The sequence below is a fragment of the Octodon degus genome, unplaced genomic scaffold (assembly GCF_000260255.1).
Source record: "Octodon degus isolate 3935 unplaced genomic scaffold, OctDeg1.0 scaffold00188, whole genome shotgun sequence".
NCBI lineage: Eukaryota > Metazoa > Chordata > Mammalia > Rodentia > Octodontidae > Octodon > Octodon degus.
The window spans coordinates 3,940,889-3,947,440 of record NW_004524764.1 but is presented as its reverse complement, the minus strand read 5'-3'; the positions used below and the strand labels follow the sequence as shown (position 1 = coordinate 3,947,440).

Sequence of the window (6,552 nt, the reverse complement as noted above, 5' to 3'; positions counted from 1 at the left end):
GGCAGACTTGGTTGAAATCTTAGTTTAGTAACAGAATTCTAAATAAAGTGTGCTGGCCAGATAGCACAACAGATTATAGCCCTGATTAGGCAGACCCAGTGGCTGGGGTTTGATTTCCTGCCTGCCATGCAATCCCCAGCCTGCCCTGCCAGCTCCAGCCCCGGGGCATGCAGGACAGCGAATGAGACTGGGTGTGCACCTGTAATCTCAGTGCTTGGGAGGCTGAAAACAGGAGAATCACTACAAGTCTGATCTGTGTAGTGAGACCCTGTACTAACTACATAAAAACAAAATAAAATAAAATAAATGAATCCCTAATTAAATAAAATAATGACTAATTTCCAAGTATAGTGGTTAGTGATACAGCAAAAAGAGTAATAATACAAAGTATTGGCTTTATCCTATTACTAGGACTTTATTTTTTATAGTCATTTTATTATATTATTTAAAACATAAATAAATTAAGATGCATTATGTCCTATACCAACTCTCCATGAGGAATATGATCATTATGCACTTCAAGCATGTACTAACAAAATAAAAAGCAAAATATAAAAATTAAAAAGAGAAAGTTTAACAAAGTTTTAATAATATATTTAATATATCCAATTAAAATAATTTTTAATACTCTGTTTTCTCTTCAGATTGTGTAAATCTTTCACCTTTTAAAATAAATTTGTTGTTTTTGCTTTTTAAGTCAACTGACAGATGTAGATGTACAAGAAACTACTGGTGGATATTTAGTTCTTAAAATATAACTTTATTGCTCATAAGCGCTCTTTCTAAAGAGTTATGCCTTCAATAAGACAACTAAGTTTGAGATTCATGGTCTATATCTTTTAATTAGCATCTATTTCTCCCTTACCTCTGTTTCATATTTCCATATATTAGTGTCTGAAGGGGCATAAAATGATGTTTTTAAGACAGGAAGATGGTAGTGGTGAGTCGAATATTATTTGGGGGTCAGTTTTAAAACGGCCTCCACATCACGGACAACAATGTCAGCAACCACCCACTGGACTAACGTGGTAGGACTTCAGGTGGAAAGTGTGTTTTCCATCATGGAAATGTTTATCTTCCCATATCATGAAACAAAATCTATTTTCTTCTCACATAGCTAAGTATAACACACAACCAGCGCTGTAATCTGTCCTCCTGTTCAACTGGAATAATGAATTCGACTGGATTCGTAGGGTATGTGTGTAAAGCGCTTTCTTCATGTTAATGTTATTAAGCAGTGCACTCTACACTGAAAATCTGCAGTTAAACCTGATGTGACCTTTTAGACTCTCAATCTCGAAGTATTACCACTGTCTGTCCATGACTCTGGTCCTTTATTTACAAATAAGTGATTATTCACTAGTTAGAGTATAGATTCAAGTTTTAAAGTACTTCTATATTGTCCATCTTTTGTGTGTATATATTTTATATTGTGCGGGTTTTAAAGCTTTAAAAAAAAAGAAAGAAAGAAAACAGGGGCTGGGGAGATAGCTCAGTGGTCTAAATCACCTGCTTAAGCAAGCTTAAGCAAGCTCAGGGACCTCAGTTCGATCCCCGGCACCACATATCTTGCCAGCCCTGGCCCCAGGATGGGCTGAGCTGGCCACAAAACAAACAAACAAAATAAATAAACAAGAAAGAAAACAAAAAATGCTTAAGCTCCTCCACTATCTCCTCAGTTTTGTTCTTACTTGTTTGGAAAGTATTGACTGTTTAAGGGCACAGAGTAGCCACACACACACACACACACACACACACACACACTCATGAATGCACATTCGTGCAATTTAGGACTGGGTAATTTACGTACCTTCTAAGCGTGTTTTCTGGTTTCAAAGGTCTGATTCTGACAACTAAAGCTTTACATGTGAAATATGAACTTCTACCGGGAAAGCGCTCTTCCTCGCTTCCTCTTTAATTCCACCTTAAAACCTCTGCAAACGCCAAGGAGACCAGCCCCCGCTTAGCTCCGCCCCCAGGGATAAGACTTCACCCGGGTCCGGTCTGAACTTGGATCCCGCCTGAGAGCTAGAGGCACAGAGCAGCCGAGGACTCTCTTGGGACGCTGGGAACTGTAAGCGATATATTTACTCTTCCCTGCTCGGCTTCTTTCTCCCGCTCCTCTGAGCTGTTACTTTGTAGCTGACTTGGAGACAAGGGCGGACGCAGGGGAAAGCGCTGGGCTTGAAGTCTGCGCGTCCCCGGCCGGTAGAGAGGATGCGCAGACGGGCAGCCCAGTGTCTGTGTAACCCACGCAAACTTGCTCTCCGCGGTCTGAGGACACTGCGGAGACGAGGACAAGCTGCTTCCTTCAGCTGGAGCCCGGAAATTTAGCCTTTACAAAGAGCGGCGAGGTGGCCCCTTTCTGGGTTCCACGTGATGCCACCCGTAGTTAAGTTCCCCGACTCGAGCGGCTGCTGTGAAACAGCCCTGCGAATCTTTAGCGACAGGCTTTGTTGACTCATGCGTTTTAATTTAAGTATATAGTCATTTGGGTTACGCATGCACGCAGTATCGCTGGGCATGGACTGTGTGGCGAGGTGTGAGAAAGACTGAAACAGAAGGGCGATCGACTGGTTTTTCTGATTCACTTTTTCTTTGGGTTTCTTGACTTGGGAGAACTGATCCTGACTAGGCTGCCCAAAAACTTGGATCAAGTTACACAGTTACATCTGAGTACGAATACTTTTTCAGCAATTACATTTCAGAGGAAGCAAAGGCAAAAAGGCATTTAGTTTTGAAAGAGCTGGCTTAACCTATTCCTAGTTTAGTCTCTTACAGTTTATTATGATGTTAGTCTTAAAAATACATTTTGGTCTCAAAAACTAGAACAAGCGATACTCCGTATGATGGATGATTTAAGCTTTTGTTAAAGTAAGACAGGTGGAGACTTTGAGACATGATTTGAATAGGTGTCCATTATTTGAAAGTTTTATTTGCAAATATAATTTGGGTGCAAGGGAGATTTGTATTTTATTTGTTTGCTGCGTACATTTCAAATATTGGCCCAAGAGACATTTGCAGGAGATCTAGTGAAACAAACCTGTTAAAAGGACCTCCCCAAGGTCTTCAGCGCTTTCCAGTCAGGTTAGATGTTGGAACAAGAGGGAGGTACATATTTTCACTTGAGCTCCGAAAGAGTTAAATTTTAAATTAAGCAATAATTGTGCAATGCATAGATTGCGTTTGATATACATTGGCTCAAAGAAGTTTTACAAACTTTCTGTAAGGTGAATATATTTTATGGGACAAGACACTACTTTTTATCTTAGTAAGTTACTTCTGAAGTACTTTGCATTGTGTTTCATTAGGAAAAAGAAAATTATTAAATAGACCTTTTCACACCTAATAAACTTTATTCCATAGAGGTAATTTGAGCTAACTATTATCTTTTGTAATGCTGCTGCTCAGAAAGCAGAGTCGTAAAACATAATCATTTATGTATTAAAACTGTTCCAGGAATAAAAAAAAGAGGAAGACAATTGTGGTTTCTTCCCCCTTTTATACATTTTATTTACCATAACGTTTTTCTTCTGCCTTCATTCTGATTTTATTTTATTTTATTTTTTAATAATTTTATTGAGAAACAAATAGCAATGAGATAGTTTCAAAACCAATTAGTACGAGAGTTTCAATAATTAATACATTACATATTGTTATCTTCTTAGTGGTTATTCATAGTACAAAATGCTGACATGATTTCCTGTCCAAACATGATTTTATATTTTTTCTGTAATTTTCATTCTTTCTTTTTCTTCTGTTTTCATTCTTTTTGATCACTGACCCTCCGTAACAACCAGACCCCTCCCTTGAATAATCCACACATGGATTTCCAACCCACACATTTAGAAACATCTTATGGAAGTTCACAAATCCCCAAAGGTAATTTATGGCACATAAAAATGGAATCTCTTAAAGCACTGGTATTTTCTTACAATATGAGATAATTAGCAAGCCGTTTAACTTCCGCCTAAGGAAGGGCTTGCCAGTAGATGCTGCATGCCTGTTGCCACTTACCGTGTTTTGGAACTTCAAGCAACTTGGCACAGTGGAAACCAGCTTGCCTGGAACCCAGCTGACTGAGATGCTAGCCTCAACCCTGATGATAACTAGCCATTTAATATTGGACTTGCCTTTTTCTGTAACATTTGACTTTTCTAAATTATAAGACAAATGGAGATAAATTGCAAGTTTTTCAATTGATTGTGGGATATTTTTATTTTCTACCTTTTTTCCAAAATGCTTAGTGACATTTCCCATAATGTTTATATTTCCTTACATCATTGTTTATTATAAAGGTAATCATGCTTATTTTAAAAATTGTGTTAAATACTAAAATAGGCAATGAGCAGACAGGAAAATTACCTACAATCTTCATGAAGCTCCTCTTGTTGAAATGTCATCCATCCATTGGTTCAATCAATGATTTTTTTTAACAGTTGTACTGATGATTGAACCCAGGACTTTTGCACTGAGCTACAACCCCAGGCCCATCTTTTACATTTGTATTTTAGGGCAGGATCCTGCTCTGTCACTGAATTACTGAATTGCCTTGGCAGTGTATCAATGTGCTACCTTTCTCCTTTGGCCTGCCAGACTGCTGGGATTATAGACATGTGCCATGCTCATCTTTAATCAGTGAATGTTTATTGACTAGCAAGCATGCATCAGTATAGAGACAGGTAAGGGATTGGCATTTATAGATTTACACATGTTCTGGCCAACTATTCATATTCTACTCAACTCTTTTTTTTTTTCTACTTCTTGCCTGTTAAAGTAGTGCAGAGCTAAGGGAATCAGGACTGGTCCTAGAGTTCTTCCAGAGAAGTCAAGTAATAGGGCAGAAAGCTGTTGTAATCTTTTGAAATCATTACCTTCCCAAGAAAAAAAGGGCTGTGCTGTATGATTTTACTGTTCCGGTTACGGGAGTCTTTCTATTAATTTTTAATACAGCCTTATAATACTGTTTAAAAACAGTTTAAGTCTCTCTTTGTATAATACAAAATAATACAGATATCCAAAATAAGTAATCAATTTCTTCCCATAAGCAGTTTTGCAGAAGATGCACTACCAGTTTAATTATTTATTTAATGGATTCATCTGATTTTTGAGAAACTCAAACATGTAAGAGTGATCCACACCCGAGTTTAGCCACCTGTGGGTCATGGATGCTAAGCTCAGGGGCACGCAGTCTCTTCCCGATGCTCCACGCATGCGGCGGTCAGGCAGCTTGTCCCCTTTCCTTAGACTTATTTTTCTTACCTTCTGCAATATGCAGGGAAATGTAGGTGTTTTCAGTAACAACATGTTCTGAACTAGAGAACAAATGCCAAGAATATGTGTGATTTGAGTTTTCTTTGGTGTAGAAAGATCATGTGTTTGGGAGACTCAACTTATATTTGGTCACTTTTTCATTTTGTTATTATTTAATTTATGAGATATTTTCTGCTTGTCTAGTTAGAAAAAAATTAGAGAGCTGGTAATATATAGTCCAATTTTGTAGTACTTTGTGGATTATTAAAAGACTGCTTCAGAATGTCATTAATTCTCACAACAACCACACAGATTAGCAGAACAGGTGCTTTGTTTGTTCACATTTTACAAGTGTGAAGAGAGACGCTAGCAAAATGAATTACATGGCATGTTTCAGTCCAAGCTTTATCATTTCCATTTTGACTAATTTAATATTTTGATTCATTTATTGCTTTACACGCTACATTTTCATGTGTATTACTTAAGTTGTGAGCCTCTTCCAACTCCGATTAACAGAAAAATTATAAAGGAAAGTCCAGAAATTACACTGTCCCGATGCACGTTTCCATAATAACCAAAGTGTTCTGCCTTCATAACTTGGTTACTGATTGACATAATAGAGGAAGTTGTGCAAGTGCTTGAGGATGATTGGAAACGTAGTGTATGGTTTGGAATTGTTTTGTGGAACTACATAATATTTTGTATAGATATATGCTTCTAAACAAAATAAAAGATAATGATATTTCGAGAAAAATATATAATAGATTAAGGCTGATTTTTAAGTCATGTAAGAAATATTGATTTTACCAGAGGTTTTGCATCCAAGTTGATAATAGAGAATTTTTTTTTTTTTTTTCCTGCATCAGAGATTGAACTCAGGACCCTGCGCTTGCCGGGTAAGTGCTTATTTTACTGAGCTTTCTCCCCAGCCTGATAATAGAGAATTTTTGTAGCATGTACTTATAAGTGTAACCTACAGAAGTGGTGGTTTTTCCTGTCCCTGGTAGTTGGCATAGTATTTGCATCAGAATGGTATGGATCCACCTGATGTGGACTTATCATTTGTAGTATTTATCATTTGTAGAAAAAATACCGTTTTATTTTTCTGAAACAATAAGTAGCATGTGGTAAAGCAATTCTTCCTTCTCAGGGCTAAAAACAACTTTAATTCTAAACTTGGCACATGCATATGTATGACTTTGTAATAAAAGGTACATAATCACTCAGGTTTGGCTGCTGAGTACACCTTTGCCATTAGACCCACAAAGCTCTTCTGAATTTCAATTTCAAACCAAGGCA

General features: G+C 37.4%; 1 protein-coding gene across 2 annotated transcripts in view; it reads left to right on the top strand.

Annotated features, from left to right (window-relative positions):
- The first annotated feature begins 1,997 nt into the window (after positions 1-1,997).
- Pla2g4a (phospholipase A2 group IVA) overlaps positions 1,998-6,552 on the top strand; it is a 140,409-nt gene continuing 135,854 nt past the window's right edge. The window contains exon 1 of one of the 2 annotated variants that reach the window (XM_004643980.2): positions 1,998-2,074. The gene's annotated coding sequence lies outside the window, so the exon portion shown is untranslated. The remainder of the gene's footprint in view (positions 2,075-6,552) is intronic. The other variant, XM_023704119.1, reaches the window with a different exon arrangement.